General features: G+C 44.3%; 1 long non-coding RNA gene across 1 annotated transcript; it reads right to left on the bottom strand.

Moving 5' to 3' along the window:
- Window positions 1–12493: 12493 nt before the first annotated feature.
- Window positions 12494–14898, bottom strand: LOC125946507 (uncharacterized). The gene is made up of 3 exons (XR_007467630.1): window positions 14363–14898; window positions 13539–13665; window positions 12494–12904 (listed from the first exon to the last, which is right to left on the bottom strand). It is a non-coding gene; the product is annotated as an uncharacterized LOC125946507 (long non-coding RNA).
- Window positions 14899–23939: the final 9041 nt, after the last annotated feature.

Raw genomic sequence — 23939 nt, 5'->3', positions numbered from 1 at the left:
ATAAAGGCCGCAACTAAAATGGTAGCGTGCCCGCGGTTAAAGCCTTCACTGTAACAAAAAAAAAAAAAAGACATGCAGGTCTAAGTTAAAGTGGGAATCTAAATGACGCGAAGCTCAATGTTTCAGGTAGCGAGGTAGCCGCTCTAGCAGATGACTCGAGTACAGCCTCGTTGTCTGTACCTTAAGGCTGTCTGCGTCACGACGACGAACAGAACGTGTAATCCTTGTCAATTTTCACCTGCTTTCTTCCTTGTATTTTTTGTCCTCCTTCTCCCTGCCTTCTCTTTCTCTCCTCCTCCTCCTTGTCCTCCTTCTCTTCGAGCGAAGAGCGGTAATGATAGGTGTACGTACGAAGAAGTAAGAAAGTTATATATATGTAAAAATATATAGCGTTAAGAACTCTTGTGTCCGAGCGGCACACTCATTCTGATGGTTTGGACATACACGATGCCGAAGTTGGTGCTTAGGGCTGCAACATGTCCAGTGACCCAAGTTTTGTCGTAGGCCAGACAGCAACCAGCAGCAAGTTGTTTATTCGGGAGCATACTCATTTGGCCTATGTTGTCTACTCGGCAACAGAAAAGATTGCAGAAAGGAGGTTAAAGAAAAACTGCTTTTCTTTAACCTCCTTGGCCTGCACATGCCAGTGGACCAGGTTGTTCATATACATTCACAAATATATCCAGCGAGGAAACCTGCGACGAGCTCCAAACTTGCCAGTGGGTCCTGCCTGGGAGGCAGTCTGTCAAATGTGTAGGATCAGATAAGATATTCTGAAATCTATATACTACTAAGTTCTTTATACACAATGTTGACCCGCCGTGGTTGCTCAGTGGCTATGGTGTTGGGCTGCTGAGCACGAGGTCGCGGGATCGAATCCCGGCCACGGCGGCCGCATTTCGATGGGGGCGAAATGCGAAAACACCCGTGTACTTAGATTTAGGTGCACGTTAAAGAACCCCAGGTGGTCCAAATTTCCGGAGTCCCCCACTACGGCGTGCCTCATAATCAGAACTGGTTTTGGCACGTAAAACCCCATAATTTAATTTTTTAAATTTTTTTCTACACAATGTTGGTTCCTGCAGGGCCGAGGTTCCTCAAAGCGCAATGGCTCACCCCGTCGGATCCTGCAGCTGCATTCTGGCGGTTTAGTTCAATGAGAGAAAAAGGTGGATAAAGATGCTCATGGCTCGCAATGATAGTTGAGTCTATTGTTTAAATTTCCTGAGGGGAGTTTCGGAACTATGCTGCGTTCAATTTCATACAAGGTCGCGTCTTCTCAAAATTCAAAATGATTTACAATAGTTATATCGGAGAACCTTTGGGATAGCGCTAGTGCTCTGATTGGTTGCTGTTCAGCCTCCTGCGCCACTTAAAGAGTGGATACCATTTAATAATATGGGGTATGACGTAACAGGCGACATTAAGGAGCAAAACCTATGGCAGCGCCTTCTGCTTCCTTTTTCTAGTTTCCGGCGTATACGGAGAAGCGTTTTGTGTATCACCTTCATTTTCGAACAGAATTGCTCGTCTGTATCCTCTCTCTGCTCTTTGCCATGAAGGTCGACGGATATATACAGGCACCATACCTCAATCGGTAGACCACCTCAAGCACCGTACTGACGATGCAGGTTCGACTACCACCGGTGGCAAGTACTTTTATTTCGTACACATCCCTTTCTCCTTAGTACTACTTTCTAGATTTTAATTACATGTACACAGGTAATTTCTGATACTTTTTCCTTGAATTCATTGTCTGTTGGCTTCGTATCATTGCATCTGACAAACATAATGAAGCGCCTTGGTTCCCCTTATTCTTCACGCTAATTATGCGAGAAAGTAACAAGAGGTACAACTCAAGAAAGGATTACTGCCTTTTTCAACGTTTTCTTCAAATAAATTAAACCCAATGCGGGTAAACAATCAAAGTTTGACAAATGGCTGCACATATGCACGTGAGGTAATGAACAATCGTGAAATACATGACGAAAATAAAATTCCGGCATAACCCATGTCAATATGACTGTCGGCGTTAATGCGATTAGCATTCAAGCAATTCAGCGATGCACCCGACTGCCGCAGCCAAAGCGCGTCATGCTTTAGCCGTGCGCTGCATCCGGATACTCCCCCACGTGTGTCTCTGGGCACGCTGCACCGCTTAGCACACGTTTTTATAAATTATTTTATTAATTGTTTGCTGCTGTCCTGAGGCGCGCGCGTGTCCAAAATTTAGAAAGGCTGAGTTTTCAACATTCCTCTCAATGTTTCCTGGAACCAAAGTGCAGCGAAACACAGTCAGAATTGGAGGATGCTTAAGCTTCGCCTTTAAGAATGGAACGCGATAGCGTTATCGGGCTCCGTTCGCATTCCATTTTTCTTTATAGGTAGGCTTCACTGCAACACACAACGTGGAAAAGCCTGCTTACAAAGACCAAGCTAACACTGATCCCCTTATTTATTATTTATTTATTTGATTTGAAAACATATACACAGGAAAGAGAAAGCGAGAAGCAAGGCTGGCAACTGCCACCAGAAGGGGCACAACGCCTGCCTACTCAAAAACGGCGTCACTTTTAAACACAAATGCATTGCTGGTAATACATTTTTACAGGAGCAATTTAAGCCGTTTTATATCAGAATGTGAAGGCCGTAGGACCTTATTATTATTTTATTAATTGTTTGTTGTTGCCCCAAGGCGCGCGGGTTTCCAAAATTTAGAAAGGCTCGGATTTCAACATTCCCCTCAATGTTGCCTAGAACCAAACTACAGCGAAACACCATATGAATTGGAGGACGCTCAAGCTTCGCCTTTAAGAGTGGAACGCAATAGCGTAATCGGGCTCCGTACCCATCCCATTTTATTGCGATATGGACACTTCAAACGGATTTCTGCCGTCGGCGTTGCTGTCGTCGTCGCCGTCGTCGTTACCGTGAGGTTCCGTATAAAGTCCGAAGTCGATAAATTCGTCAACGCGCCATGTGTGCGAGTGAAGGCGCGCGGGGGACGCGCGCTGACACGGAGAGCGAACGCGACTTCCGTCGAGCGAAAAGCCGTTGGTGTATGGCAAGGTGGGAGGGGAGGCGACGCTGTGCCGCAGCACCAAATGCGTATCTTGCAACCGCACGCAAGGGGAACTGGTGACGCAATCTCCCACGCGAAAGGAGCAAAGCGGGAAGGCAGCGTGGGAGGGAGGGGGGGGGGGGGCGACTTTACTCTGCCAACAAATGCGTTCTTGTACTTTGCATAGCTGCGAGCTGGCAATGTTGTCGCGCGCACCGTATTTTGCAAGCGATCTCCACATGGTTCTGACCTTTGTATTCGCTGTGCTTACGCCGCTCAGGTTCCGTTAAAGCGATAGACCGCGCGAACCTTCACTCGCTGCGGTGGCAGCGCTTCCCCACGCCATCGTTTTGACAGTGGTTGTCTACGGTCATCGAATGTGATCTATTCATGTTTGCTTGTGCGCGCTGACACCACGCTTGCTAATTCAGGTATTAAGCGAATGTGTCATGTTTATGCAGCCGATAAAGATACTATCCCTACTCCTCATAGCTCTCACCTAATTTGCTATCGCAATTGATGCTTCGCCTTTCGGGTGAAACTGCGACATGTTTTATGAGTAGGCTTCACTGCAACACACAACGTGGAATGCCAGCTTACAACGACCAAGCTAACACCGATCCCTTTAAGGTCGGCTTCACTTTTAAACGCAAACGCATTATTGGGAAGGCATTTTACAGGAACAATTTAACCCGTCTGATATCTAAGTATGAAGGCCCTAGGACCTTTTTTTATTATTTTAATAATGATTTGCTGTTGCCCCGAGGCGCGCGTGGGGTGGAAAATTTAGAAAGGCTCGGTTTTCAACATTCCCCTCAATGTTGTCTAGAACCAAAGTACAGCTAAACACCATCAGAATTGGAGGACGCTTAAGCTTCGCCTTTAAGACTGGAACGTGATAGCATTCAAAGATCCCTGGTTGGTTATCACGCTTTTTTCTCGTACATTCAAATTACACTCCGACGCTGTCACGCCTGTAGGTTGTGGTTAAATGGTACTTTACGATTTTTCTGACGGATTTTACTTCGAGAAATTCAATTTTCGTTCACTAACGCCTTGCACCACGCGGAGGGCCTGTGTGGTCGGGGTGGTTCAGGATGATAAGGTTCGGCATGATTATTTCTGCCAGGCACCGATGCTTAACGCCGACGCCGAAGCTGACACCGACACCAACGCCACATTTTCTGCGACACGGGGTCCTTAATGCTATGGCGTTAAGAAGTCATTAGTGGCGCAGTGTGCTAGAGCGCTGGACTGCTGCGCTTGAGGAACCAGTACCGGATCAATTTTAAAGTTTCTTTCGTTGTTGTTGTTGAAAAGTGACGTAAATGGGCTACATAGATAGATATGCACGAAGTGCCTGAAATAAGCTAATAAGGGTAATCATATTAGAATATCGTCAAAGGAGAGTTATAAAATGGGACTCTTTTGAACTAAAGATATCCTCAAGAAGGTGTTAAGAAATTTGCTATTTTACACTTTGCGATAGGCTGAAGCCAATATATAGGTCATGCTAGCCTGGCAAAAAAGAGAGAACAGGCTATAAACAGGCGCTTCGATTTCGTCTCTCACCTTGGCCCCTCATGTGGCGGTCGCATCTCGAAAACAGTTTCTCTTCCGACCGTCACGAAGGCAGGAAAATTCGCGTTTCTGAGGATGTTCTGTGAAGTCAGTCGCCCGAAATAGAACAGCTAAATCTAAGGTTTGTCTCGAGAAAGAAGTACCAGCAACATTGCAAAACAAGGCGGACGAAGCGTGCAGTTTCTAAAGCGCTTTCATCCTGCGACAGGCACGCTCGCATTGACGAAAATGAAATATGAAAGAAGTGTAGCATCCGCGTACATTAAAAGAGGCTGTTGCTGCTTACTGTGCTGTCAAAGGTTGGTCCTTCCTTCCGATTTAGTGGAAATACAACGTGATGAGTGACTTCTATTTCAATCTTGGGCTCCTGAGTGCTTCCGCATCCGTGTTACAGCTAGATGCCCGGGCTTCTCCCTCGAAATCTTCCGCACCAGTCGCGCGTAAATGTGAATCAATACCTGCAGGTTGCTGCAGAGAGAGCGTCGCGTTATCCACGGGAAATCCGCAGCCCGTCATCAAAAGAGTTGCAAAATTGAACGCTCCAGTGGCAGGAGGAAATAAAAGGTAAGAATGATTCTGTCTGGAAATGACAATGCGGGTAAAAATACCATTATATAGCCGACACGGCTCCGTACTTCGCACAAGAACGGGCAAGCTTCAATAGCAGACGTACTCAATCTGTCCTTCTTTTGTGAGGAGTGACAGTTCATCCGAGAGGCAATAATAGAACTTTTTGATTGAAAGCCTTTCTAACGCATTAACTTGCCACGAGCTTCCCTAGCCGACTGGCCTTTTGCAAACGTATATGAGCTCTTCAGACTTTGTCTTCTTCAGCTATTCCGCTCACAGCCAATTGCGAACTGACAACTTCCGTTGTTCGAAGCGCTCTCGTCCGATCGGTGTTTTTCAGAAAGAGAAGAAACGGTGACAACAGTCGGGATAACATTGCTTGCAAGAACACAACTTTAAGAATGATAAGTAAAAGTAAACCGATTCCATTGCATTCCAGTGCGGACTTCTTTTTGATGAATCTCTGAGGTTCAGAACGCGTTGAGCCTATTTTTATAAATGATGTGTGCCTCGAGGTAACTGCCGTTTACGGTGATCGGCGCTTTTGCAGAACGCTCAGCGCTTGCCGCGTCTGATACAAATTTGATGCGAATGCGTGCGTCATTCGGTGATGCTTCCAGTGGCTGGCCGAAGACAGCACGCAAAATATCCATTAAACGACCAAAAAAATAAACAAAATTGTAAACAAGTGTAATGGAATATGCAAGATTTTTTTTGTATGTGTGGTATTTAGAATAAAAACCAACTTTAGACTAACAGTGCCACTTTTATAAATTTCTTATCATTGCTGTCTTCTGCGGATACGATAGGTTCAGCAGTGCGTGTTGCATATCGTACGCGTGTCAATTGATGGTTGAGCACTTATTAATCTTAATTTAACCTCAATAATTGCAACTATCTCCTACTTGGTCTTCCTTCAATGCTCCAACACTACCCTCTGAAGTTGCTTCAAACATTGCTTAACTACACAAAAGATTTTGGTATGCAATACTTAACCTTAGAAAGTGTAACATAGAATAAAGATACAGCTGAAATATCGCTTACTGCGTCGCAATTTCGCCATTTAGGGTGCCTCTGTGGCGTGACGCTTTAACTATGAATCATCGGACACATCTTAAAACCACCTTGGCCTGTATCATTTTTTGTTTCATTGAACTACATTTCTCTGATCGCTTACGGCTAATAGAGTAATTCGCGGTCCACCAGTGGCTTCTTTATAGAGGCATAAAGTGCGTGCTCAATAAATCGTAGACAGCAATTTTCTGTGGAATAAATTTTTACACTTCAGTTTAACGCCCATGTTAAAATTTGACAATTGAAGCCCCCGAGACACTTAACACTGGTCAACATAGCAGAAATCTTTATAATAGGGCTATTTTCAATATATTCAACGCAAACATTTGCTTCCATGCCAATTGACTTTCAGGGCCGCGATAGTATAGCGATGCCCATTCCAATGCGATGGCTTCTCGCGCTTTGGCAGTGGTCGGAGCTGCGTTACCGATCGCAGCTGCATTGTCATTGAGATTAACCAGCCGTGATCGGGGAATTGCGAGAGTAACCTATAGAGCCGAATCAAGGCAGACGCCGTTGTGGCGCCAGTCAGTGTGGCATCGCGCAGAGCTGGTAAGGCTTCTGGGAAACTATTAAACGGACTGCCAAGTCCGCAGGTGCACGCGCTAATTTTTCCGAAAACGTTTCCTACTGCCTGCGTTGCTGTTGGAACAGCGAACCACAAACGGGGTGATGCAGCTTTCAATTTCAAGGCATTTTGTTATCCGTGACGCGTTGGTGAGACGGGCCAGTGCATATACAAGAGCGAAAATACGATGTCTGCGTAAAACTGATCGCCCAAAGGACGATCTACTGTGCTCGAATAGATAAAAATCGGCATAACCCTCGTTAGTGTATTCACTACCTTTCTGGAAGTCTAACTGCATTACAAGAAACTGTCCCAGATATATACAAATATGTGCAAGTCACCCGGGGCACTTTTCATTGCGATCAAACCCGATGGCGAGCCAATGGCAATACAGCAATTCTAACATAATCGGCCTAGCGACTAGGATATACGAGTAACTCATTGTTTTGCGTCGAGCGAACATGTCGCCTGAACTGAAACTTTCTAATTTAATCGTTGCGTCTAATTCTCCTGCTGCCGTTGTTTTCTTTGCCATTGACCCTCCATCTCTTATCCTAATAATCCCGCAGTTACTCCTCCTAATATCAGCACGATTATGTACGTTATTTCAATCACTAAATCTCTCTGCAGTGCAATCTTTTTACGCTGCTTCTTTTTTTTTTTCATCGCTTGCACTGCAAGTGATTAGACAGTCCCAGCAAAGAAAGGAAGTAAGCAGATCTAACAAGACGTAGATTTCAGTCAGCGTAAACAAAAGAAAGGCCACATTGATTGAATTTGGATTATTGGAATCGAAATATTGGCAAGAATTTCGTCACCGGCTTTTCCACAATAATAAACTGTTCTGTGAATGAAAAGTGATGGGAACTGATGTGAATTTCTATACAGCCATTAAACCATTAGCTATCGTCCGAGGGGCTGTGACTTGCAATAACAATAAAAAAGCAGTACAAGAAAGAAAAATGTGACACTTTCTGCTTAGCCTGAGATAGCAAGGAACAGGCAAGCCCAATATGCAAAAAGACGGCAGAGAAGAAATAGAATGTTTCAAACACTTTTGAGACGTCACAAAAGAAGGCTTCACGTATCCTGAAAGCCACCTACCAATTGAAACACAATATCGTGCCTGGAATGGCGCAAAAAGAACAAAAACGAGAGCAATAATAATAATAATAATAATAATAATAATAATAATAATAATAATAATAATAATAATAATAATAATAATAATAATAATAATAACTGTATTTAGATCAATATCGTTATGCGACAGCGCCTGCAACACTCTGGAACGGTCAGAAAGGAAGAAAACTATACTACAAAGAAGTGACCAAGAAAAACAGGAAAAGGTGATAAAAGAAGGACGGAATCGTGAAGGCCTAGGAAAGAATAGAATTTTTTTTTTGGGGGGGGGGGGGGGGGGAACCAAGGAACAAAAGAAAAAACTAGTTGGCAGTTGGTTGACCAGAAAGAACTGAAAATTGAACCACATAGAAACGAAAAAATATTGATATCGCAATCCAGAAAATAGTTGAGGCGACGTACACGTTGAGCCAGAAGAAGGGTACAAAATGTAAACCAGGAATAACAATTCAAATTTAAGGCGCACTTAAGGTTGGATAAAAAAAGAGTGGAAAAAGTGGGTGAGAATTTGTGATGTTTTCGTGCAGCGTTCGCAGGTGGTTGGCTTGACGAGTGTTATTGCGCGCAGCACGGTTGGCGCAATGCAGGTGTCGCCCCGAAGCAAGTTTGTGCTACCGTAGTGAAGGCTCGGAACATGATGTCACAAAAAGACAAATTCCGCTATTATCAAAATCGTACGGAGTTGGCAGACGAAGAAAAGATTGGGGGGGGGGGGAGGGGGGGGGAGTGTGCATTTGCGTATCTGCGATCTGTACGCTTTCAACAATCGAAAAAAAAATTAAATTATGGGGTTTTACGTGCCAAAACCAGTTCTGATTGTGAGGCACGCCGTAGTGGGGGACTCCGGAAATTTGGACCACCTGGGGTTCTTTAACGTGCACCTAAATCTAAGTACACGGGTGTTTTCGCATTTCGCCCCCATCGAAATGCGGCCGCCGTGGCCGGGATTCGATCCCGCGACCTCGTGCTCAGCAGCCCAACACCATAGCCACTGAGCAACCACGGCGGGTATTCAACAAGCGACAAAACATATGTAGTGCCTTGAAAGTATAATGGTTGTTCATATATACGCTATCTTAGATAGCCAAATGCTGTTTTCACTAACGGTTTCTGCGCTTAGGCGGAGGCAAACTGAGTAGACGCACGACTAAGCAAAGTTTCAATAAGACTGGGAAATTACTACTTTTTGATGAATAAATTCCATATAAATGTTGCTACAGAAGAGCTGAACCGTGAATTATTGTCATTCTCTGTGCAAAATGGTTCGGTTTTTGTTTTTATGCTTGTGTGCATGCGCTATATAAAGCGTACTGCCATACTGTTGCAGCTGTGAGGTGTCTCGGCCTACTCAGGCAACTGTAACCTGTAGCCGAGTCCTCTATAGGCATATTGTTTGGTAATTATTGCATTTCTTGTTTTGTTTCTTTGTATGTCATGATAAATACGTAAATGTTGCCAGCACAGGCGGATTATTTCCTTAGGCGGACACAACTTTCACAAATAATACCCCTGTCAAGCGGGAAAGTTAAGTGCACTTACGGAGAGTGTCACTCGGCTTAAGTGCACTTTGCCAAATCTAAACGGCGCAAGCGGAGTGTCACTCACAGAAGAGTGCACTCCGGTCGGAGTGCGTTCACGAAACGCACTTTGCTGGTCGAGTGCGTAGCCTCGCCGCCAGCGGTTTGAATGGTACAGAATGCAATGCATAAAAAAAGGACACAGAAGTTCGTTTTAGTTGTTGAACAGCTAAACACAAAATAATTTGTGTTTAGCGAGAAGCGAAACAGCACAATAATGAACAAAATTATCGTATACGCAGCTTCGTCGCACGCCGCCATGTTGTTCTGGATTGGCTAGGTATTCGTCTTGGCCGGCATTGACTTTGCAACACCTCATAGTAAAATAAATGACGTTTTTGTTGAGAAAAAATAGATTAAGTTTGTTTTTATTTATAATACCACGTAAAACACACTTTCTAGAAGTTTTTTTTTCTTTTTTATCTACATATTCAAAAAACGCGCTCGTGTCTGTCGCCATGTTTCTTTACGGCGAGTGCACTCCGTTTTCCCGTTTAGCACCGCGTAGCCTAAAGTGTCACTCAAGGTCCCGAAGTGCACTCCCCGTAAGTGCACTTAACTTGCCCGCTTGACAGGGGTATAAGAGTGAGCCAATGCATAAATGACAAAAAAATTAATTTTTGTAAGTTTCTTGATCATGGTATCATATCATATTAGAAATTTGAAGACAATTGTATTCGAATGCAAGTTCATATTGTTTAGCACTGCTGAAGCGTGTGCATTTTGAGATATACATCATCAAATTTAACCCACTGTACGCAAATTTCGCATTATCAGGATAGTGTCTAGGTCGGCAACTAGACATATAAGGACTAACCTCCCGTGTAACGTAGCTGATTTTAGGGCAAAGGGGGAAGCCAGTCTTGTTTTTGCCAGCCGAGAGCATGGGCGTATAGGTGGTATTCACGCGTAAGCAACACTGTGATCCCGTGCAGCATGACCGGAAAAGCTCAGGCCGGCGCGGTGAGCGTTCCGCTTCCGGCCGCCATATCGTTGGGGGAATGCTTTCGTTTCGTGGTGCTTTGAAGTGCAGCAGCAGGCATTGCAATCTCAAGGGCCTCGGCAATCATTTTAATCATGGTTAATTGCGCTGTGTTCGGATGCAATAACGAGTCGCGGTGGAAAGCTGACTCTGGTGAGAACACGAAGAAGCTTAGCTTTTTTCTGTGCCGAATGTTGTTCGTTGGCAGTGCAGCCAGACCTTAGAGATCTCAACGAAGCGTCGAGCGGAATGGTTTCGTTGCCTCTACCGGGGTGACATTAACACAGACGCTACCCACTACAAAGTCTGCAGCGAGCACTTCGTTTCTGGTGAGTGCATATTTGTCGTTCTGCTACAAATTACGCCGCGCGAATTTCAAAGGTTGGGCTACTGTGCCGCATTCTCCTGTTCACTTTTTATTTCTTTTCACTCAAACTGAGTTGCACTAAATGCCAAGACACCCGCCGTGGTGGCTTAGCGGCTAGAGCGTTGCGCAGCTAAGCGCGAGTTCGCGGTATGAAATCCCGGCCACGGCGGCCGCATTTTGATGGGATGGGGTGAACCGCGAAAACGCCCGTGTATGGTGCACGTTAAAGAACCCCAGGTGGTGAGAATCAATCCGGAGTCCCCCAGTGCGACGTGCCTCAAAGTGGTCTTGGCATGTAAAACCCCAGAAATTAATTAATGCTAGGACATTATGCCTGTTCGTGTTTATGATCCTGGCGTAATTGTTCCGGAGACGAGCGAAGCCTGTCGTAGTGCTGATTCTGCTGTTTGAGGTTATTTTGCCCGAGAGCCCTTAGCACAGTGCGTGATTTGTGTCAAAGCTGGTTGTCGTGCAGTTGTGCCTTCAAGTAATGGTTAGACTTCTTGCCACTGCAACCAGTGGGTCTTCTTGTTAAAATGCGTCAGTTTTCTAGGAATTTGTTTTGTTGTGCAAACGCAGTCTTGTTCATACTTGCAGGCAAGCCATCCTACTTAATGGATCTGACGAATCCGGACTGAGCGCCAAGCTTGCACCTAGGGTATGACACAAAGTCAACAACTCGGTCTGAAGAAAGGTATGTATGTATGTGCTCTTTCTGGTAGCGCAAAACAAACCCAGACTTTGAAAATAGCAGACACCTAAGAGGTGCTGGTGGACACGGTGTTGATACAGCAGCTATCTTTATATTGCACTCCTCGGTCTGAAGAAAGGTATGTATGTATGTGCTCTTTCTGGTAGCGCAAAACAAACCCAGACTTTGAAAATAGCAGAGACCTAAGAGGTGCTGGTGGACACGGTGTTGATACAGCAGCTATCTTTTATATTGCACTCCCGACTGCAGTTGTGTAGTATAAGTTACATAGTCATCAAGTAATGCATTCCAATCAGATACTTCCAAGTTGTTTGCATTGTTTTGAGAATAGTTGTGTCTTCAGAGAGCAGGCTGGTTTCAATTTCCAAAAGAATACAAAATTGTGAGAACTGGTGCCAGCACTGTGACAAATAGCAAGCAGTTGCAGAGGTGGAATCATCAATGCAAGTAGTGCTAATGAGTACAAAGTAGACATTTTTACAGATAGGTACATTTTATTTCAGGCACCAGCGACGTTGCAAGAGGGCTGCGACCCTTGACTACAATGCTGAATGCGCAGCAGAGCGCTGTGAACAGTACTGTCACAAGTAAAATGGCTTATTCATACAAGGTGAATATTTTCTTTAATGACATTCAGCATCTTAACATTTTTGTTTTTATGCAGGCACACCACTTGCAAGCCGGCATCCAGGAAGATTCTTTCAAGATGACTATCTGCTGGTGTCCACACAAAAAAGTCGCAATAGCTGCGCTGGCAAACAAAACGCTGCATTTGTATTTTTTGCGTGTAGTAAGCATGTTGTCGTTTCTGATTCAGTGTATTATCACTAGCAGCAACTTCTAAGCAGCCACTTTCTGGGTCACAACGTCATTTACACAAGCAGCTGAATATGGGCACTTAATTTCTAAAACACCATCTTGGCAGCAGGCACAATAAATCAGGCCATCTGGGCTTGCTGCCATGTGGGGCTCATGTGAACTAATATGCAATCCAGACTTGTTGGAAACAAACTCTTTGTGCTGGCTGGATGCTTCAGTAACATATTGGTTCCTGGCAGTGTCCTCCTTGCGCAGACTCCAATTAGTTGCAGCAGAAGAAAACTTGCTCTCCTCAGGGTAGCAGATCTTCACCAGGCTCACAGATGGCTGAGTCAAGGTCGTTCGGCAAGCTGCGTGGGCTGTCGATGCCGCGACCCGGCCTGCTCTGAAGGCGAACCACGTTGCTGAGGCCGACTGACCTCTCGTTGCCGCTTCCACATCTTTACAGACCTGTATTATCAATAGAATGACTTTTCACACTAATTCAATGTACAAATGATTACAAAACTGCACTTAGCTAGCAGCAACCATTCAGGTTGGGCAATGTAAACACTGGTAGTTTCAAGCATTGAACAGTGCCTTGTCTGTCATGCAACATGTAGTTACTTTATATCAATAAAGCTATCATTCAATGGACATATAAATACCTTTGGCTCTACAACATACACCTGGGCAAACATTGCGCACTCCTCCAGCATCGCATCCCTTGACAACGGCTTGTCTCTTGCCAAGTGTCCCAGAAGAGCAGTGGAGTGCTTCACTTGCACAGGGATGAACTCCTCGCAATAGTCCTTTTTCAGTGCACACACTCCAGAACATTTGCCAGCCTTCTTAATTCTGTCGAGAAAGGCCTTCCATTCGTTCTGTGAAGACCTCTCAATAGTGGTGGCTGGTTTCTTTGAGGATGATGATCGATGTCCATCCAGCCGCCTTTTCTTGGTGGTAGCTGACGCAAAGTCAATGTGTGCAAGTGGCGCACAAGGCACAGTACTTGAGTACGGAGGCAGCCATGCTTTTTCCTTATCAGTACAAGCCTGACCATCACGAAAATTTGAAGCTGCTTCTAAATAGAAGAGCAGTGCACCAATGTGCGAGCAGGCTTCGCCGAGACCGGCCATACACGTGCAGTGTGCAGCTTCGACCATTCCATCCTGCTTGACAAGAAGCCATGGCTCCAGTGGCTGAGTGGAAATTGCCTGGGAGTGGTTTACCTGCAAACGGAGGAAGTGATCTATTTAACTGCTGATTCTATGCATGCTGAGAACACAGGCACAAAAAGCAAGGCGAGTTACTACAACATCATCAGTGAGTGAAACTAATGTAGGTGTATCCATGAGTGTAAATAAGCAAAACACCAGCGAGTGGTTTTATGCTTGCACAATCAAATCGCAACTGCGCATACGTATGCAAAGCTCGCGGCCTCGCCGGTAGCGATAAATTGTAGAACTTAGTAAACGCTTCGGCAGGTGACGGGGATATGCAAAAAAAAAAAGGGGGGGGGGGAGAGGGCTGGAGCAAGGTGAACAGCTGAAAGTAGCCGCTAAACAGCAAGTGTTTCTAAAGGTGCAGCATGGTGGTAGCTGACATGTTGCGTACAAACGATTTTCTTTGGTATCGTTTTCGCTCCCTTAACTCCGAAAGGCACTGCGTTGCTGGACGCTGCGCAGTGCGAAAGCCTACTCCTGCAATCATGTACTATCGAGGAGCAACGGTACATAAACGATAAAGAAGTACCACTCGCTGGCGGTAACTTAAGAAAGTGCTACGATGTTTCGCTGCGCAGCGAAACATTCCGAACACGAATCGCACTCCTGTCACACACATTGGCAAGTATTACCCGTTAGCGTTACAATTCGACCCGGTAATACAAAGAGCGACTAGCTGATGTAGCGTTTTAGATTGTCTTACCTTCGTGCGCACAATGATGTGCTCGCCGTGTCTTCTCAGCTGGGGTTCTTGAACAAAGCCGCTGGTCAAATAGTTGTGTGATTCCAGATATTTTCTTGCTTTCAGCTGTTCGTGAGTTATGAAGCTTGTAGCGTGCACAAGGTAGTCCTTAATATCAGAAAGTTCTACCTTGGATACGAGCGCGAGATCAAATGACGCCTCTTTGCCAGTAAGCATAAGTGGATCGACGCCACCTCAAAGCTCCACTTTCTCGACGTAGCGCACCTTCGCACCGGCCTCTAAATTCTGCGCGTACGTGCTTAAGTGCACTAACGAGGGGCTGGCATTCATGCTTGCAAAGTTGCAAAAGATAGGCACTTTAGTGACCCCTCCTAAAGTAAAAAAACACACATCGGCAGCGCTTCAACAGCGGAGATAAGCTTTGTTGACACCGGCTCCCCAAAAATATGGCGGTTTCATAGTGGCCAACGCAGCTTGTGCCTTTTCCGCTACAGCGCCCGCCAGACTGCTCTGCCGTGACGTCACGTGAATACCACCTATATGTTATTAACCCTGCCCACCTTCTAGACTGGTGTGCTATACGGAGTAAGATACGTCACATGGGGGGTGGAGGAGGGTGCGGGGGGCTTGTCACCGTGTTGTTACTCTCTCCGGTGAACGCGAAAATACCGTAGTGAGTGTCGAATTGGGTGGTGAATACCTGGGAACCCCAAGCTACCTTCGAACTTGAATCGTTTTCCAGCGTCTTCAGACCGACCGTAGTTGCAGAAGCCACAAGTTTCATCAAATGCCTTATGCCCATGTCAGTATATGTAAAAGAGAAAAGCCTTGTTTATGCACTAGAGCCAAAAAAATTGTCTGTCGAGAATGAAAACAATAGTTCATTTGGATGTTTCGTACGAGAAAATGAATAGTGTCGTGTTGATGAGTAGATTTGCATTTTGCCGATTGTTTTTTTTTTTTTGCAAAGTATTTCTTTGAGTCGTGCCTATTCTAAAAAAAGAAAAAAAATTACAATACGGAAGTTTGTTTCTTTGCACCTACGGTGTCCTATATTTCAAACCAAGCAGCAGTTATGTCAAAGGACGAATATGCTGAATAACAATTGAAGCATGTAAGTTTATTAGGCTTCTAACATCACGTGTCTTTATTACAGCGAAGTTGTTAGCCTATAGTTGGTCGGGATTTTCCGGGGCGTCATCCTCACGGAAAAAGAAAACTAGCAGCGCATGAAGCGAAAATGCCATGTATTCTTTGGCGTTCCGCATACAACATACAGCACAGCTTTCGTTTCAATAAAGACAAGAACAAAACCAACATCCAAACCACATAATCGATGATAAGGGCGGCATCGGATTTCCTTTCGATTTGTTATATTTCCTACTATGGGAAGCACGTAGCAATCCCCGCATAGGTATTCCGGTAAAGATTACTGTTGCTCAAGCTGCCGCGGTGACGGCAGCTTGCGACGGGGGGAGTGACGTCACTACACTTTCAGGTATTAAAGAACCAGCCTAGCACCTGACTTCATTGTTCTTGCAGCAACGCATAGTTAGTACTCAAGAGGAGCAGCGTGAGTACTAGGAGCGGCAGAGGTAAAGAAACCGCAATACGGCCCGCGGTGGCGTGCTGCCGCTGATCGCACGGCCGTGGAATTCCAGCACTGGGGAAGTCCGCACGTCCACTTTCTCCTGTGGCTGAATAATGGGCCGGAGGAGAAATTGAGCAACGAATCATTGCACACCGCCCTCAGCAGTTGTAGTGGTGGTTTTCAACAGCTTGGCTGGACATCCACTTTCGCAGGGCCGCGATGGCGTGTCAATTCTGATTTGAAACTGACGAATGCATCTAGGTAATTTGTATGATCTATTTGTAATCCTCGTTTTTTTTTGCTCGCTGGTTCTTGCGGTCACCAGCGAAAGCTCCGAAATGCTAACCTCAAGACGAAAGACTTCCTACCCGTCTGTGGGGGCAGACGGAATCCTTTTTTTTTATTTATCCGAAAACATGCAGTGACGTGAAGGCATTAGTAAAGCATGCTGAGACCAATGCCACGTGCGTAGAAATAAATATAAATATAGCAACACAGACACGAAAAGCATAATGCGCCGTCATTATTCGGCATTTCTATTCGACATTATTAGCAACTTTGAGTCTAAATAGCAAATTCGACACCACCCCGAAACACCATCCAATTTTGATGGTGGCAGAATTAAAATAGCACTTACAACATAAAGTGATGGAACGTTATTTTTGCATATAGCCCTACACAAACGGAAAGCTTTTATATGGTTTGTAGGTATAAGGCACATATACTTATATTGCAACGTTTCAAGCATACTATTTTATGATGCGCTGGCAGGTGGAATTTTGTGATGAATGCAGACTGGCTGCATAGAGACAGGTATGGGAAAACAACACTTGTTCTCGTTTGCTGCTGTTTAAGGCTATCTCCTGTCTTGGCTATCGTGTTTTCTGTTTAGGTCAATATAAGCCGTCAGGCCCGCAACTGAGCCGAGCGGATCAGATTTCATGGAAAAATCTGCGTCCACTGAATACAAAATACGGCTCCCTGTGGTGCCATGACGGAAGTAATAAACGACCAAAACTGCAACATTGCTGAATAATTTCCCGCATCAGAATCAGCAGCGACACCTCACTTTGCCGTTGTGTTGCATCCATCTCCACGGTTATCCATCGTTGGTGTTTTCTTTTACGTGGATAAGAGTTTCTGAGACCTTGTTTTAGATTTGACGGTTCTTGACATAATCACTCAGCGCCCGAAGGTCGTTTGATGGTTAGTGCTTCGATAGACTCTCAGTATATGGAAGCAGCTAGTATCGGACGCAGAATCATTTATCCTTCCATTTTTCTCATCACATGTCCCACTTCCTCATGGAAAGGTGGTTCCTAATAAGTCATCGACGACTCAACTGCGGTGCCTTGAGTTAGCGGTTTCTATAGGTAGGCTGTGTCTATACCTATTGTAGCGGCAGCTTTTCCCCACCCAATGTGAAGAATGAAGAGTTTTAAAAGTGTAAAGTAAAGGCACGTACATTATTTGGTAGATTACTTGCACCTTTTTAGTAACCCTGAACAGCTACTCTAGCTACAGTCGGGCGACCACCCGAACATTTATATACCAGAGCAGGAGTATAGTGAAAAATGAAATCCTGCTGTCGAGCTGCTGCCTACCTAGAACAGTCTTTCGCTGCGAAACATTGTCCGTCTCGATACCGGTGCCTAACCTATGCCTTTTCTTGCAAATCTTGACTGATGAGCTCCTACGTCAATGTGCTATGTGGCCTTCATTATCACTGCCTAATCCACCACGCCCATACGAGCTAGACAGTGCACCATCTCCCTGTCCAAGCTAAAACTTAATTTCTTTCTAATTAGAGCCGTTCGCTGATTAATTATTGAAACCTTCATCTTTCTTGCGTTTCCTACATTATCGTGCTTATTACTCTTCTTTCTATTTATTTTAACGCCTCACTTTTGTTGTTTTGTCTGCAATCTGACAAAAGAACAAATTGCTTTTGGCTTTTGATTTGGCTTTTGATTTGTTTTTCTACACCATTGTGGTTAATTATTGTTTCTAGTTCTAATTGTTATTTTAAATGTTTGTGCACATTGTAGGAAGTCTTTTAACGCATCTACTTTATCCTCATTTAAATAAATCTCGCCGACGTTAAATGTTAGTCATTACGTGTGTCTGTGCTTGCGTGTATTCTTGGGCCTACATGTGTGTACGCATGTGTGTGTACACGTTTGTGTATGTGTGCATGTAGATTTGAAAATAAAATTTATAGAAATGCAGGTGACGTCTAGCGTTTCTGATGCCATAAATAACTATTCCTTATAGCAAAAATTGTGAAGCACGTTCGCATAAAAACGCGTCAATATAGCAAAAAACACCGCGTTCACATGATTGCGAGCCGCTGGCAACACTTACTTTCTCTATGAAATTTTTTTTCTGTGCAGCCCAGGCACGGTTCGCAATTATTGAAGCAAAAGTTTTGTATTTGTCTTCCGAAAGGGCATTCTCGCGAAGCGTAGCACTTCAGAAAAATAATGAAAACAAACTTTCTTAGTGCTGTTAGCCAGTTGTTGCTGGCAGCTTACTTTCAATCTTATTTTTTTTTCAGCGTCTTGCTTCTGTTCTTGTGTTCGTACGCTAGCAAAGAAATAATCAACCTCGAAAACAAGCCCAGATTCAAGCAGCGTTGACACTCACTGTACGCTGCTTGTTGCGTACAAGAGCTGTTGCGTTGTTGTAATGCATTGTTGCGTACAAGAGCTGTACGCAACAACGCATTTCTGTTATCAATCATGGTGATTGTTCACGAATACAGCATTCCAGGATTTAAGAACCATTTGTTATTGATTATGCAATGGTGGAGTCCCGCGGCTTAATCATTTTACTTCTGCAGCCACTTCGACTTTTAAAAGATACAAAGTTGATCTTTAGCAGCAGTGTTTGGAAAAAAAGCAGCTCGTTTGGAAAAAAATTGCGCCAGGAAACACTATAGCAAGTTTTTAATAAACAGAAAATTCCTCAATTAGCTAACACAGCTGTTTTCTGTTTGCAAGTTTTTTTTTTTATATTTCTTATGTCGCGCAGGAGGAAGGCCAATTTTAAGTTGAAGAGCAATTGCCCTACTCTAAAGCCGAATTATTGGGACAAATTTAATAGAAGTCAACGAGCAGATGAATAGTATTAGAAAGGCGCATCACACTGCTGTATTGATTTCAACACACCCGTAGCCGACTGTGCTGCAGCAAATTCATAATCGCCCTTATATAACTCAACAGAACCTCTTCACGAGATCCCACCATAATTATTGACGAAAAAACGCTCCTTCATACCTTCAATTTCGCATCCCCATACAACTCAACAAACGCTGAATGTCACGCACCTAGCCGCTGCAAGTTTTACTCCAGTGTACTTTCTTTTCTACTCTCTCCTTGGCTTTCGAAAAAAAAAGCACAGATTTTCAAACCTGTACAATGCGACAAATGTGCGTTCAATAATTGAGCATCATCTGATTTTTCACACAGCTGTCCCAAGACTCACGCACCAAGTTCACAGAAGCGTCACCTTTCATTTTCACGCAACACTCTTATTCCGATTCGCTGCCTCTCTAGTCAAGTCCAGCACGACTCGCGCACGACTATATACCTATAGCATGCGACTATATAGGGCATGCGAACCCACTCTAGTGTATACATAATAAATTCAATGTAGATTGATCGCTATTGCACGTCCTTTCTAAGTACCCTAGACTACGAATGCGGTATGCTCATTCACGGGACATTTCCGATTGCACTCGAAACATTCGCTGTTCATTGACTTCGGTGTGAATAGAAACTTCGCTTTTGACAAGAGCTGTACTCGCGTTAAATTTTTATTACATCATTTTAAAATTTTTTTATGTATGGCCTTCGAAATTGTCAGCGTGCTTGATGATAGACGCAGGATCTCAGAGGCCATGATTATGGTTTTACCCGCCCAAGAATATTTCCAACGTCAACGGCCGTACAAACTGACGTACAGGCGTTGCACGCAGCAACTCTGTTGCACCTTACATTCCTCCTCGCGTGCCACTATAACCAATCTTCCCGTTTGTTGTTTTTGTAGTTCTCGATGCAGTTGTTGCTTGTTTGCAAATAGAATAAAGACGTGTTTTTACGAAAGAGACGCAGTGACAACACCAAAGCTGCATCTTAAAAGGAGCGAGGCATGGCAGCCCAGTGTCAAAAGAAGTCTACCGGTGATGCCTATGCAGAAGAGCCGGAGAAACCGCAAGAATAAAAGCGAAGCCTTCAAGTTTAGGTGACGCGCGGTGTCTTGACAGCCTCCGCCAAGGGCTTAGAGCGTGATGAATGACACAGTCGGTCGTAGCTCTTCCCGCACTAATCACATCTTGCCTTTTGCGGCCGGCTACAACGTCTGCTTTTGTTCCGCTTTTTCGTTCTTTGTCATGGTTACTAACCCCTCACGAAGTAGGTTTATTCATTGTGTCGTCTTGAACAAAGTCACTTGTCAAGCTTTCTTGATCCTTTCAAGGGACACAAGAGGACGAGACTAAGTGAATCGGCTAACCTACGAGGCAAAATTTCTCTTTGGTCGTTTGCGTGCGGATACTTCCAACCTCCCCGTCGGGTCACGCGCAAGTGTATCTTGGGCAGAACGCTGCCCCTGAGAGTTAAAAATTGGAAACAGTGTATCAGCTTAGACGGAGAGACACAATCTATGCTTAATATGCTTAACAACTTAGTCTGGCTGATCCCCTGACATGCTACTCCTGGTGCTGGGTGACGATATTCCAACGCGAAGGGTTTGGTATCATCTTAGTACGATACGTGATTCAATGCAGGCACTCGGCCATGATAGAAAGGCTGTTATTTTTGGATAGCATTATATCCCGGGGGACCCTGATCATGAAAAGGAAATTTACATAAGAATAAAATTGGGTTGGAGTGCATACGGGAGGCATTGGCCAATCCCGACTGGAAGCTCACCACGGTCGTTGAAAAGAAAAGTGTACAATCATTGCATTCTACCGGTGCTAACATATGGGGCAGAAACTTGGAGGTTAACAAAGAAGCTCGAGAACAAGCTAAGGATGGCAGAATGAGCGATGGAACGAAATATGTTAGGCCTAACGCTAAGAGGCAGGAAGAGAGGGGTGTGGATCACAGAGAAAACGGGGATAGGCGATATTCTAGTTGGCATTAGGTGGAAAAAAATGAAGCTGGGCATCTTAGAAAAGTGCGCGAATGGAATGGAAAAACTTTATTGAAGTCCTTCGGAACGTGCACTAGCACGTAGCGGGCCACCACCACGTCGGGACAGAAAGGCCTAGCCTCTGGGCCACGTCGCGGGCCTGTTGGACTGCCCATAGTGGTTCTTGAAAATCCGGGCTGCGTAGAGCAGCCTCCCACTTGGACGACGTAACGTCTTCGTCACCCCGTAACGTGGGGCTTATCATGAGACGACCTCATATATAAATTACAGGTGAGCAAACATCAATATTTTTGGTACTACACGAACCACAATTGCTGAGTAAGTATGGAATATCGACTTGAACAAGGAATAGTGAAACGCAGACGCAAAAATTTACATGAGGAATATTAACTTCCGTATAATATAAGGACCACAACTGTAGTGCTTAATACCATAAATGCAGCTAGCTATCAGCAACAAATGGTCAGTTTCATACCCAAGCTCACTAATGGTCATTAAAAAAAAACTGCCAGAATTTTATCTCAACTTATTTAGAGCCTGGTTGCCAGCAAGGTTTTCAAACATTAATGGCTGGTGTACGAATAGCTTTTTAAAAACGGTAAATATGGTAAGTGAATGGTTTCGCCCCAAAACTCAGAAGCGGTAGAAAAAGAAAACCAAGGAATTGCTAAAGGACTTGTTTGACGTAAACACATGTAACAGGCCCGTTGCAAAAAAAAAAAAAAATACACAGCAAAAAAAAAAAAAAAAAAAACCCACTGGTTCTACCGTAACATGCAAGACTGATGCATGATGGGACTTCCAAAAAGATAAATGAGCAAGTATTAGCGAAATTAATGTTTGTCATGTATGCTTCCGTTACCAATGTTGTCTCGCAATTCATTCAAAAACTTTGTCGTTGTTTCACTGCTGATAGTTCGCGATATTTGTTTATCAAGCAAGGAACAGGGGTGAGACATTAACAGTAGGCTGTGAAATTTTTTGTTACGTGCAAGTAGTCGCAAATACCAAATCGTTCTTTTTATAACATGAATACGAATCGTTATTTTCTAATATTGAATGCGTATGCGAAACGTCGAATATTCGGTCGCCCCTAATATAAACGGTTGTATCGATATGTATTCTTTATATATTTATTGAACATGATATATATTATCCTATATTGTTATGTACCGCTATATATATATATATATATATATATATATATATCACAGAAATTTAAGAAAATAGATACTACGGCCAACATAGGGGAAATTACTTGTACTTACACATCGAATTCAAGAAATGATAAATTATTGCAAATGATTGTGGATCAAAAAACAACCTTGCCGCTGGTGGAGAACGATCCCACGTCTTCGCATTACGCGTGGGATGATCTTACCAATTCAGCTACCGCGGCGCCGTTTTCTCATCCACTTTCTGGGGTATTTGTGTTTTACTACTACAACTAACCCTGAGAGTTGGTTCATTTTTGCTAATTTATAATTTCTTCAATTCAAATTGCAAGTACAAGTAATTTATCCCTACGTTGTCCTTGGTGTCTATGTTTGCTGACTGCTTATGATATGATTATTCAAATCGGACCACTCGGTTCCCTTTCTTCTCGTTCATTACATACCAAGGGTCTTGAATCCGGCAATACTGATGCCTTCAGGTAGCATGTGTGGGTTTACTGAACAGTCGCCTTCACCCAAAAAGATCACGCACTGGTGCTGACTGCGGCAGAACGGATGTTATCCGCCACCAAGGTTTTGCAGTAGTGGCACTGGCTCACACTGTATATATATATATATATATATATTATGAAGGTAGAGACAAGCGTAGTCACGAAAGTATAATTAAGATAACGAGACAATTCCTCGGAGGCGTTTTTTTTTCGAACAGGGCATTGCCTGGGTCTTCTCACTTGGCATCCTACGACAACTTGAGTTTTTTTAGGAAGTAATCTCTATACCCATGAAGAAGTGAGGAAAATCGCTAGTTATGCTAATCACCCATTCGCTTGATTAGCTCCCACGGCTTCGCGTACTTAAGCACCTAGCGTTGCTTGATCGCTAAGTGCCTGATAACGAGCACATCAGCCCCTCTTATCACACCTCACTCACAATAATGGCCACCTCCTAACTAGCATCGCAAAGTCTGGCACCGTCGCATTAACGTTGTCCTTCCTAATGCTTCCCTCACTGCTACGATGCAACATCCACTGCTTCATTTCATACCTCACTTCCGCGCTTTGTTTATTCGTACTTAGTTATTCAGCGGCTGCTCCCAAGAAGTGTGCAGTGATATGCAACGTTGCTCCAAAGCACGTACTCCGAGTGATGAGCCCCATTCCCCCCCCCCCCGCCCCTTGTGTTTATGGCACATCAGCTCAGGCGTTACGCACAAGCTCTAAACCCAATGGCCAAGGCCGCTTGCTTCTGGAGATCAGGCAACGTAGCCACGAGCCTGATCCTTTGCGCCTTATTCTGCTACTAACTTCTCGAGTAACATTCCTGTCGCGAGAGCGTCACGTTGCTTCGCGACCTACTGCAAATGACATCTGGCTCGGTGGCCCTATAATTAATGAAAAAAGTTCAACAGGAAACCGGAAAAGGGCTTCTCGCCTGAACAGGCTATTTAGAGAAACTCTGAAAATCAACACTAAATCAATTTAGTGTTGTAAAGGGGTCTTTAGGCCTAGTTTCGTTCTTCTGTTTTTTTTTTTTTTTTTGGTAAAAGAACTTGGTACTATACACGGTGTTTCACTTAACTTGGGCCAAACGTTAAAAGTATGTAAATGCTACGTAGCTGCAGAGAACCAAGGCAATGTCGTTTGCCGTCGCT

The sequence above is a fragment of the Dermacentor silvarum genome, chromosome 7 (assembly GCF_013339745.2).
Source record: "Dermacentor silvarum isolate Dsil-2018 chromosome 7, BIME_Dsil_1.4, whole genome shotgun sequence".
Taxonomy (NCBI): domain Eukaryota; kingdom Metazoa; phylum Arthropoda; class Arachnida; order Ixodida; family Ixodidae; genus Dermacentor; species Dermacentor silvarum.
Note: the sequence above shows the minus strand (reverse complement) of the source record. Positions and strands in the feature narration are given on the sequence as shown.